This window comes from Phoca vitulina, unplaced genomic scaffold (assembly GCF_004348235.1).
Source record: "Phoca vitulina isolate PV1807 unplaced genomic scaffold, GSC_HSeal_1.0 scaffold10, whole genome shotgun sequence".
Taxonomy (NCBI): Eukaryota; Metazoa; Chordata; class Mammalia; order Carnivora; family Phocidae; genus Phoca; species Phoca vitulina.
In genome coordinates this window covers 18,311,651-18,324,001 of record NW_022589713.1, presented here as the reverse complement: position 1 = coordinate 18,324,001, position 12,351 = coordinate 18,311,651, and the positions used below count along the sequence as shown (strand labels likewise).

The 12,351-nt window shown below is 43.6% G+C and overlaps 1 protein-coding gene across 4 annotated transcripts in view; it reads right to left on the bottom strand.

Moving 5' to 3' along the window:
- The window catches only part of PIK3CB (phosphatidylinositol-4,5-bisphosphate 3-kinase catalytic subunit beta), a 199,595-nt gene extending 188,773 nt beyond the window's left edge, over window positions 1-10,822 (bottom strand). The window contains exon 1 of one of the 4 annotated variants that reach the window (XM_032408604.1): window positions 10,621-10,822. The gene's annotated coding sequence lies outside the window, so the exon portion shown is untranslated. Of the gene's footprint in view, window positions 1-10,226; window positions 10,357-10,392; window positions 10,537-10,620 lie in introns of those variants that run through there. The other 3 variants (XM_032408606.1, XM_032408602.1, XM_032408605.1) reach the window with 3 other exon arrangements.
- Window positions 10,823-12,351: the final 1,529 nt, after the last annotated feature.

Below are 12,351 nucleotides of genomic sequence, written 5' to 3'. Positions count from 1 at the left end.
TCCCCCGCTCGCACGCGCGCTCTCAACAAATCTCAAACAAATCTTTGAAAAATAACTGCCTGGGGGCTTAAGGAGAAGATAATGAATTCTTTACAAATTAAAGGTAAAACCATTATTGCTGGTTGGCATGGCATATATAGCTACTGTATACACACACATAACACACACACACACACACACACACACACACACACACACACGACATTCCTGGTCGATAGAATCACAACCTAAAACCCAGAAGAATCTCAGTTAGTTAGGAAAAATATTAATGGAATGGTGGGTGGTAACGTATATTAAGAGTTAAGGGGGGTGCCTGGGTGGCTCAGTTGGTTAGGCATCTGCCTTCAGCTCAGGTCATGATCCCCAGGGTCCTGAGATCCAACTCCAAGTCGGGCTTCCTGCTCAGCAGGGAGTATGCTTCTCTCTCTCTCCCTCTGCCCCTCCCCACCACTCGTTCTCTCTCTCTCTCTTCCTCTCAAATAAATAAAATCTTTGAAAGAAAAAAACAAAAAGAGTTAAGGGGCGCCTGGGTGGCTCAGTCAGTTACGCATCCGACTCTTGATTTTGGCTCAGGTCATGATCTCAGAATCCTGAGATCAAGCCCCGAGTTGGACTCCCATGCTCAGCCCACAGTCTGTACCTCTCCTTCCCCCGACTTGTGCATTGTCTCTCAAATAAATAAATAAAATCTTTAAAAAAAAAGACAACTAATGATTTTCAACGAAAATGTGAAATTTTCATAGCCATCGAAAGAACAAAAATAATTTCAATTGATCACTACCTTGTCAAAACCAACAACCATCTATCTATTCCTATGGATGTCTCCTTAAGCTCTCATGCAAAAAGCATGTTAAAAGAATGCCAGATGGTTCTCCCCAGGACACCCCCCTCAAAAAAATTATCTATAATGAATCTCAATTAAGGGGAATGATACCTGTATTTTTTGACATCTATATATCATACATATATACATTTATCTAGCTGATAAATATGGAACCTAACTTTTTAAAATATATAACTGTAGAGGTAAGTTTTATTTTTTATTTTTAATTTATTTATTGGGGCACCTGGGTGGCTCAGTCTGTTAAGTGTCTGCCTTAGGCTCAGGTCATGATCCCAGGGTCCTTCAATCAAGCCCCAAGTTGGGCTTCCTGCTCAGTGGGGAGCCTGCTTCTCCCTCTCCCTCTGCCTCTCCCCCACCAACTCGTGTTCTCTCTCTGCTCTAATAAATAAAAAATCTTAAAAAAAAAAAAAAAAAAGGAGGAGCACCTGGGTGGCTCAGTGGTTAGGGGTCTGCCTTCGGCTCAAGTCATGATCCCGGGGTCCTGGGATCAAGCCCCACATCGGGCTCCCTGCTCAGTGGGAAGCCTGCTTCTCCCTCTCCCACTCCCCCTGCTTGTGTTCCCTCTCTCACTGTGTCTCTCTCTGTCAAATAAATAAATAAAATCTTTTTTAAAAAAAGATTAAAAAAAGAATAATTGAAAAAAAGATTTAAAGATTTATTTATTTGAGAGAAAGAAAGAGAGCAGGCGCATGCACCCATGGGGAGGGAAGCAGAGGGAGAAGGAGAGAGAATTTTAAGCCAACTCCACTCTGGGTGCAGAGTCCAATGTGAGGCTCAATCTCAGCACCCTGAGATCACCACCCCAGCCAAAACCACAAGTCGGACGCTTAACTGGCTAAGCTACCCAGGCACCCCTGCAGAGGTAAGTTTTAGCTAACAAATTTTAATTTTTGTTCTGATAACAACAGCAATTTGCAATGATTTCTAAAGCCTGATTTTAATAGTATCTAAATACAAGACCTACAATAAATCAGTAGTTCAAGAATACACAATTTTAGGCAGCTGTTTCTGCCCACAGTTCCTGTTCCCGTACTTTAATAAAAACACATTTTGGGGAATACCTGGGTGGCTCAGTCAGTTAAGCGTCTGCATTCGGCTCAGGTCACGATCCTAGGGTCCTGGGATCAAGTCCCACATCAGGTTCCCTGCTCAACGGGAAGCCTGCTTTTCCCTCTCCCTCTGCCACTCCCCCTGCTTGTGCTCTCTCTGTCAAATAAATAAAATCTTTAAAAAAAAAACAAACAGCACATTTTGCACCAAAAAAGAAAAAAAACCCACACAATTTTAGATGACCATATTTCAACTATTTAACAGAAATTACTGTGTAACTACATGTAAGTAATTTGTCAGAGGTAGCAGTGGGTAGCCTGGCTACAAAAACTGAGCATCTCTTATTTCGAATTGCAGTTTTTCTGTTTAATTCCTATGAAAATTGTCAATAGGTTAAATTATTAAATAGACATTAAGGAAAACTTCAAATTGCATTAAACTTATAATTCTGATGCTCTGAAATTCTCATTATTTAAGTCATGAAAGCTCAATCATTTAAACTAGTAAAGCGCAAATATCTCAAAATGGAGTTTGACCTCTTGCTGACAGTCACCTCAAATTTCTTCCAGTGGCTCATCAGGTAAGGAATTCATGGAATTCAGGTCTTCAGGGTCTAGTAAGCACTGTGGTTAAACCACCCAGTCAACACCAAATTATGTAGGGCAATGCCTGTTCATTATCTAGCTCCTTTGACCCCTCCCTATCCTTTCCTTACTTCACAACTGCCAATACTTCTAAATGATAGGAGACAGATATGAAATCAGTAAATATTATAAATTAATTATTAGAAATGTAAGGAAAAACTATGGTCAGGAATGTGGTTAAACTGCAGTTTAAATAAAGCTTCTAGATTATTCATGGATTTCTTTTAATCCACATAATCCTCCTCCTGAAGGCATGGATAATCAGGATCCCATTTCCCTTGAAGGCAAATGAGCATTTGCCCGGCGGTCCAAGTGACTAGAGCACCCGGGTAGGACAACCTACAGCGTCAGGGACAAGCCCATCAGTTCTTCCCGAGTTTGCACTAGAGGACTGTGAGCTGCACAGCTGGCTCTAGCAACACCACAATACAGGGCACTGTCCAGACTAACATTCTTTATTTCAGCAGTAAATACACCCAGTTAAAGGGTCAACTGATAATAACCTCAAGTGAGCTGCTTTAAATATGCAGGAAATACGGAGGTATACATTCTTGGTGAAGGGGTGGGGGAAAAACAGATCCTGGAGCCAGGACTCAGAGTAAGGATTTGTCAATTTTGTACAGAAATGATGGAGTTTTTAGATTATTAACTACTCTAGGCTTGAACTAATATAATAATATGACTGAAAGCTATATTAGCAGTATTACCTCAGTTATACATATAGCATATCCTACCCTCAAATCCCTAGGAAAGTTGCATAGCTAAAACAACTTTAAGTGCTGGGAAAAAATACGTTAGCAGAAAGTGACAATGCTAGAGAGAAACTAGGGAGAAAAACTGAGACTTCGTAACATAATCCTTGACAAAATTAATCTCTAGCTAACCCTGCAATAGCAGTAAATGGGAAGTCTAGATTTACCAAAGAGAGATGAGCGGATATGTGATGTCACCCATTACGATTTTATCACAGACTCAGCCCCCAAATTCTCTGTTAGACGGTCTCTATTGTAACCTGACATTATGGGATTAGTCTCCCTTTAAAGGTTCCAGAAGTTATACAATACTTTTTTTAATTTAAAACCTTTATAAACATTCCTCTATCTACAAAGATAACCACTCTATTGCATGTTGAAGATTGGAATTATCTCATTTATATTTCCAGAAGAAAACCAACAATTAGGGTGATCAGTTATCCACTCATTCCAGTTTTAACATATTCTAGCCATGAAAAATTTTCTCTTTAAAAAACAAATAATCCCAGGACGCCTGGGTGGCTCAGTTGGTTAAGTGTCTGGGTTAAGCCTAAGCATTTGGCTCAGGTCATGATCCCAGTGTCCTGGGATCAAGCCTGGCATCGCATGGGGCTCCCTGCTCAATGGGGAGCCTGCTTCTCCCTCTGCCTGCTCTCTCTGATAAATGAATAAATAAAATATTTTTAAAAATAAATAAATAAATAAAATAAAAAACAAATAACCCCAAATGTTAAGAATGGGGAAGGAGGGGACTACAAAGGGGTAACACAAGGGAATTCTCTGGGGTGTTGGAATTGTTCTGTATACTCTTAGTGGTGGTTGTAATTACAAAAATCTATGCATGTGTTAAAACTCAGGACTATACATGAAAGAAATTGAGTTTTGACAAACCAAGAAACAAACTTTTAACTATGGAGACCAAACTGATGGTTACCAGAGGGGAGGGGGTGGGGGATGGGTGAAATAGGTGAAGGGCATAGAGAGTAAACTAAAAAAAAAAAAAAAAAAAAAAGAGTAAACTAATTTATCATGATGAGCACCAAGTAATGTATAGAATTATTGAATACTTTATACTGTATACCCAAAACTAATGTAACACTGTACATTAACTATACTGGAATTTTTTTAAAACTAATTTAAAATTTGAGTTTTACTGTATATAAAATTTTTTTAATTCAATGTCACCCCCTTTTAGAAATGTCTTTTTATCAAAATCTCTTTAGTCATCTAAAAAAAATAAGTCTACTGAAAAAGAAAGGTCTAAATTAGATACACAATCTGCATTATCAGAGCAACTGGAGCAAACACACTATACACACCCAACCACACATCTAATCCCTTTCATTTTCCCTCTCTCAAATAGAAGCCTGTGACTCAGAACTATTTAACCTGGAGATAACATAAAAGTTACCATGGAATATATGGTAGAACAACTTAAAAAGGAAATACACCAGTTTGGAGCCAGTCTGAAGGGAAAACTGGACCTAATGGCTAGAAAATCCAGGAAGACAGACTTGGACTAGGAGTAAGGAGAAAGGGCTCTTCAAGAAAAGGATAGTTTCCTCTCACAAAGCATTCTAGCAGACACTGGACTACTGAAGGCTCATAGGCACTCCTTAGAAAAACAGCCCATACCAATCATGGAATGGAGAGGGAGCAGAGGGAATAAAATCCAAAAGACAAAATTTGGGAAGGGAAGTGCGAAGAGAAGTGATAAGGAAAGTTGTCCCACACAAGCCTAAAAATCGATGACATTCTCTCCTATCTTCCTTTTCTTCTGCTCTTCTACTAAATATTCAGTTTCATTCTTCTAATCTAGGATTTTCTTCTTCAACATATTTTTTCCCAGTATTTCTACTTTGACAATGGAATCGCACACTTCTAATTTTTCTATATCCTTCTTTGTTCACAGACCTCCAAGTCTTTAGGGCTACAGACTCAGGTCTCAGGTGGGGGTAAAAATCCTAAGTTTATTTCTCTTCTTCTACAGCATGACAAAGTTTTCAAATGAGCAGTTAATAGAAATCAAATGAGGGGCACCTGGCTGGCTCGGCTGGTGGAGCACACAACTCTTGATCTCAGGGTTGTTAGTTTATGCCCCACAATGGGTGTAGAAATTACTTAAAAATAAAATCTTTTAGGGACGCCTGGGTGGCTCAGTCGGTGAAGCGTCTGCCTTCGGCTCAGGTCATGATCCCGGGGTCCTGGGATCGAGTCCCACATCGGGCTCCTTGCTCAGCAAGGAGCCTGCTTCTCCCTCTGTCTGCCTCTGTCTCTCTCTCTCTCTCTCTGATAAATAAAATCTAAAAAAAATAAAAAACAAAATAAAATAAAATCTTAAAAAAAAAAGAGGGGTGCCTGGGTGGCTCAGTCAGTTAAGCATCTGACTCTTGATGTTGGCTCAGCTCATGATCTCGGGGTTGTGGGATCCAGCCCTGTGTGGGGCTCCACACAGAGCAGGGAGTCTGCTTGGGATTCTCCCTCTCTCTCTCCCTCTGTCCCTCTCCCATCTTGTAGGCATGTTCATGCTGTCTCCCTCTCAAATAAACAAATCTTAAAAAAAAAAAGAAAACAAATGATAGGGACTTATCCCCCAGATGTGGTAATTCCAAATCAAATGGCTCAGAGGATACATACATACATACTTACATGCAGGAGCGAGGTCTCAGATTTTTTTAAAAATAGTGTAATTGAAATAAAAACACCTGTTCTCTGTAAAAAATCCAATTGCTACCCTATAGGATTTGGTATGTAATACTGAATGAAATTACCACACTCTAGAGCCGATCCCCTCCAGTCAAGACCAAAATTCAATGTCTCCAAAGAACCAAACAAGCCTGTTAAGCTTATTTGGTTCTTTATTTTACAAAAATACTAATGAACCAGGACACGATGAATAAAATTCACATTTGCTATCAATGGCTTAATGTCTAAATGCTTAGCCTTTTCAGGAGGTACAACATCTTAACCAAGACTTAGGGGGTAAGGATACCAACAGAGTAACCCTAGGCCCTCTGATTACTTCCTCATTTGCACAAATCTGGGACCAAAAAGGGTAGTTTGTTCAGTACATATTGTACTTGGAATCAAAAGATCGTGACTTATTTCATTCACACATTCGTTCATTCAACATTAGTTAAATGTTCCAGACACTGTTCTAGTAACCAAGAATACCATGGCGGGGGGGGGCAGTTGGGTGACTCAGTCAGTTAAGGGACTGAGACTCGATCTCAGCTCAGGTCTTGGTATCAGGCTCCTGAGTTCCAGCACGGCTGGGCGTGGAGCCTACATTAAAAAAAAAAAAAATACCGTAGGGAAGACAGACAAGAACCTCTCCTTCAGAGAGTTTAGAGTATGCTGGAGGAAAAAAAGACCATAAACAAATAAGAAAATAAGCAAGATAATTAGCAGATAATGCAGGTAAAAAGTGTGGATTTACTTCTTAGTGTAATGAAAAGCCATTGAGGCAGGGAAGTGAGGAAAGATCACTCTGACAGCTGTTTGAAATAGGAAAGCAAGACCAGAGGCAAGGAGACCAGTTAGGAAGCTACTGCCCAAGAACTGGGGTGGTAGCAATAACAACAAAGTGAAGTAAATATACTTGAAATGTATTTTGGGGGCGCCTGGGTGGCTCAGTCGGTTAATTGATTTCAGCTCAGGTCAGGATCTCAAAGTCCTGAAACAGGGCCCCACATCGGGCTCCCGCTGACTGTGGAGCCTACTTAAGATTCTCTTTCTCTCTGCCCCTCCCGGGGCTCACACACTTGAGTGTTCTCTATCAATCTCTCAAAAAAAAAAAAAAAAAAGGTATTTTGGAGGTAAAATTGACAGGGTTTGCTGAAGGGCTGACTGTGCGTGGAGATGGGGGAGCAGTGAGGCAAGGGGATGAATTAAGGATGACCACTGTATTTTTCACTTGAGGAGGGTGGAGAATGGGGAGCAGAAGGGTGCTCTTATGAAATGGAGACTTCTGAGGAAGGAATGGGTTGAGGAACATAAATCAAGAGCTCCACTCTAAATATGTTCAATTTAAGATGCCTATAGGCAAATGGAGTGAAGATACACACAGGCAGTAGAAGAAATCTGAAGTGCCAAGACTTAAGATGAAAATGTGAGAGTCAGGGGCGCCTGGGTGGCTCAGTCGTTAAGTGTCTGCCTTCCGCTCAGGTCATGATCCCAGGGTCCTGGGCTCCCTGCTCAGCGGGAAGCCTGCTTCTCCCTTTCCCACTCCCCCTGCTTGTGTTCCCTCTCTCGCTGTGTCTCTGTCTGTCAAATAAATAAATAAAATCTTCAAAAAAAAAAAAAAAATGTGAGAGTCAACAGCAGACAGTGGACATGAGATCAGCCAGAGAGAGTGCAAGTAAAAAAAAGCAGAGGGAACATAAGGAACATAGTCAATGATATTGTAATAGCACTGTATGGCGACAGATGTTAGCTACACTTGTACGGAGCACAGCATAATGTATAAATTTGTCCAATCACTATGCTGTACACCTGAAACTAATGTAACATTGTGTCAACTACACACACACAAAAAATTTTTTTAAAGAAAAAAAAGTAGAGGGAATGGGGGCACTGGGCTGGCTTAGTTGGTAGAGCATGTAACTTTTTTTTTTTTTTTAAGATTTTATTTATTTATTTGAGAGAGAGTGAGAGCGAGAGAGATCTCAGAGGGAGAGGGAGAAGTGGACTGGAAGCTGAGCTGAGAAGCTGAGAGGCTCGATCCCAGGACCCTGAGATCATGACTGAAGGCAGATGCTTAACCAGCTAAGCCACCCAGGCGCCCCTAGAGCATGCAACTCTTGAGCCATAGAGATTACTGTAAAAAAAAAAAATAGTAGAGGTAATGGCTTGGAAGCACTAAGGCATCAGGATGTTTTTCAAATGCTCGACCCCTGAGCTTATACCCCCAGGCATTAGGATGTTTTGAATTCAGGAAGAGAAAGAAAAATCAACAAAAGAGAGAGAGAAAGAAAATCACAGAAGTGTAGTATCCTGGAAGATTCTGCTATATAATGTGATTCTCTAGTCCACCACCACCCTCCCAAACCTTGCGACACACACCCACTCACACTCTATAAATAAAAAGACTGAGGCCCAAAAAGACTGAGTGACATCCCCAAAGCCCCAGCTAATAGGAACCCAGGTCCAGGCCTAGAACGAAGCAAGATGTGACTTCTGACCCCTAGCCTTTTCACAGCAGCTAGCAGTGCTTCTACTGTCAAGTCACCAGTCTGAAATTAGACAACAGGAAAGATCACAATTTAGGAAAAACATAACTTACAAGACTTAATTTTAATTTTTTTCTATGTATTCTATTCATATTCAAAAACAAGTTGGATCAAAAGCCTTTATGGATGGGTCCCTAAAGAAAACTAGGAAACACAGGCAAGAGGTACAAAATGGCTAAAATCAGTAAGCCAACTCAATTTTCTATAGTTCTAAAAACACCCTGAAGGTGGAAGACCCTCATCAGAGAATGAATCAGGGTGTGTAAAACAAGGGTTTTTTTTTTTTAGTCATTTTTGCTTTAGTGAATACAATTTCAGGTTTTTTTGTTTGTTGTTTTTTTTTTTTTTTTAAGATTTTATTTGAGAGAGAGAGATGAGGAGGAGGAGAGGGAGAGGGACCAGCAAACTCCCTGCTGAGCTCAGAGCTCAACAGGCGGGCTTGATCCCAGGACCCTGAGATCATGACCTGAGAGGAAATCAAGAGTGGGATGCTCTTGGGGCGCCTGGGTGGCTCAGATGGTTAAGCGACTGCCTTCGGCTCGGGTCATCGAGCCCCACATCAGGCTCCTGGCTCAGCGGGGAGCCTGCTTCTCCCTCTCCCTCTGCCTCGCTCCCTGCTCATGCTCTATCTCTGTGTCTCAAATGAATAAATAAAAAATCTTTAAAAAAAAGAGTGGGACGCTCAACTGACTAAGCCACCCAGGCACCCCTACAATTTTAGTTTTTAACGTTTAAGACTTTTACTGGTTTTCACACTTGCCTTCTGAAACTAAGATCTTTATCCTGACCACTCTCTCCTAAGCTACATTATCATGACTTAAACAGTTCTGCTTTTACCATAAAAATCTTACAGTGTTGCATAAAAATCCCCAAATGATTAATGAACTGCTGAGAATTCTGACTCCTTAAAGATGATTTTATTAGGAATCATATTTCCAAACATTCATTCAGGGCTTCAAAATAAGTACTCATCTAACTTAATTATGGTGACTTCACCAGACACTAACACTGCCCACAATGATATTTACAAAAGCACTTGTCACTCCCTTCGGATGTAGCAATGCAAAAAAAGGAGTCTGTTTCCAGATTCCTCGTGTGTTTATACTATGTAACAAGTGACAGTTAAGTGTCACTTAAGATTATTTAAACAGCAAAGCACTTCCAGCTTGTGTGTCCCACCATCTTCCATCCTAAGCGAATCCTAAAATTCGTTCGGTCTTATTTACCACAATTTCCACTCAGCGCCTCAGACAGGTATCCCAAGCCAGCCTTAGCAAAAGAGACTACAAGATTCTAGGATGGGAAATAATAGGATTCTATTTTGGCCCCTGTAAGAGAACAGGATTCAATATTAAGCAACTCCAGTGGAGGTTATTCCAACATCAGAGCGGTTCGGAAATAAATGTGCCCCCGAACGTACACCCGCAGCCAGGTATCAGCAATAGCTAACAAGAAAAAATGCTGCACCGGGGTTGCTCCTAATAGCCTACCACTGACCGAGTGCTGGCTGATCGGGCATGCACATCATCCCGTCCTAGCCTCAAAACAACCCTGTTAAGTACATATTATTCCCATTAACAAATCCGGATACTTGGGCCCAAGGCCCCAAGGCTAGTCGGTGGAAGCGCAGAGATTTGAAAACACGCCCGTACCCCAACAGTCCAGGACCCCCGCCCCTAAAATGCACTTCTACGCAAAAAGGCACCTGAGGGTCTGAAAGCCCCGGGGGTGTCCGCATAGGCTGAGGAGACACAGAGGGCAGGGGCGCCGCCTCTCCACAGACGGCCCCTCAGGAACGCCACCAAAAGCGCCAGCGGCCCGGGGCGCCCGGTCGTGTCTCGGCCGCCCAGAGGCCGGGAAGTGCCTCTCACCTAAGAGAGCCCGGGGAGGGCCGCAGTCGAGCGAGGCGCCCCCGCAGGCCGGCGGACGGGTGTCCTCGGCGCCGGCAGGAAGCGCGCAGCGGGTATACAACTCAGCGGCGCCGCAAGCTGTGGCGGGCAAGAACGCGCCGCCCGCCCGCGCGGGGGCACCTTACTCGCCGCCGCGACCGCGCCGCCACTCAGCTGCGCCGCATCCGGGTCCCGCGCCGCCGCTCTCACCTGCCCCGTTCGCCGCCGCCGCCGCCGCCGACTCCTGGCTCCGGCTACGCGGTCAGCAGCCCAGGCCACCGCGACCATCCAGCTGCGGCGCCCCCATCCCCGCCTCTCTCGGTCGCCTCCCGCCTGCCCCGCGCGGCGCTACACCGGCCCGCCACCCACAGCCATGGCCCGCTCCACCACAGCCGCCACCGCCGCCGCACCGACCGACGGAGCACGCGCGCGCCGCCGCCGTGCCCGCGCGCGCGCGCACCTCCCTGGCCGGCCTCCCAGCAGCCCTCGCCCCGCCCCGTGCGCCGCTCGGACCAATCCCCGGGCTCCCAGCGGCCGCAGCCAGACCTGCGGGACTGGCCGGGCGGGGCCGGGGAAGAGGCCGCACGGTCGCCTGGTCCCCTCGGGCTGCCTACCGGTCCCGGACGCTGCTGCCAGGGCGTCTGGCTCCTCTTCGTGGCTCCCCGAGGACCGTGGGCTCGGGAATCTCCAACAGGCCGCCTTCAGAGAGAACCGCCACCTGCCCCGGCTTTCGTAGACCCCTCCCGAGACACCACTCTGTACCTAGGTTTTCTTGTTGGCCTTCTTTTCGGTTCTGGAACTTTAAACAGAGTCATGACTGGGCACAGCCCTTCGCTTTTCCCCCCTTCTCGACTCTGTCTCCCCCCTTCTCTGTCACGCCAGTTCTGGAGATGGAGTGCTAGATTGCTTCACAGCTGGTCCTTCACTTCCTACAATGTTAATGGTCATAAAAGCAAAAGTCCAGCCTTGTAAGCCCAAGGTTGGTTTTCTATGTCTTTACTTTTGCAATAATAGCTAACATTTGTATGCAGTGCCTTAGAGTTCACGCAACCCTTTTTGCGTACCTTATCTCCTGTTATCTTTTAACCTCAACCAGGAAATTTTATGGCCCTCATCCTCAGTGGCACACTTGAATTGCACTTGCTGAAATCTTAACTTATTGTAAAGCTGCTATATTGTAGAATTATTGTAACTTACCGCTACTATAATAGCTCAGGCAAATAGCTGAGTAATCGAAAAAAAATTAGAGGAAATTTTTTAAAGAATAGTAATATGACTTTCCTGAGGAAATTTTAAGCAAGACAGGAAGCCCAGAATCATTAATGAAAAAGTAAAAACATTTGTCTACATAAATATTTTGAAAGTTTTGCATGACATCACAATGACAAGTTTAAAAAAAAAAATAGAATAGAACAGAACATTTGGCAAGCACATTGTATCTCTACCATAAAAGAGCTTCTATAAATGGACTTTTTTTTTTTTTTTAAAGTAAGCTCTACTTGCTTAAGGTGGGGCTTGAACTCACAACCCAGAGATTAGAGTCACATGCTCTACCAACTGAGCCAGCCAGGTGCCCCTATAAGTGGATTTTTTTTAAAAGCCAGCTGGATCAGGGGCGCCTGGGTGGCTCAGTCGTTAAGCGTCTACCTCCCGCTCAGGTCATGATCCCAGCGTCCTGGGATCAAGGCCCGCATCGGGCTCCCTGCTCCATGGGAAGCCTGCTTCTCCCTCTCCCACTCCCTGCTTGTGTTCCCTCTCGCTGTCTCTCTGTCAAATAAATAAATAAAATCTTAAAAAATAAATAAAAACAAGCCAGCTGGATCAATGTTATAAAAATATGGGAAAGGTATGCAAGCAGGCAATTAATGGAAGAGAAAATCCAAGTGATCCATTAAAAAGATGCTTATTTCACTAATAGTTATGGAAAAATAAATTGAAACA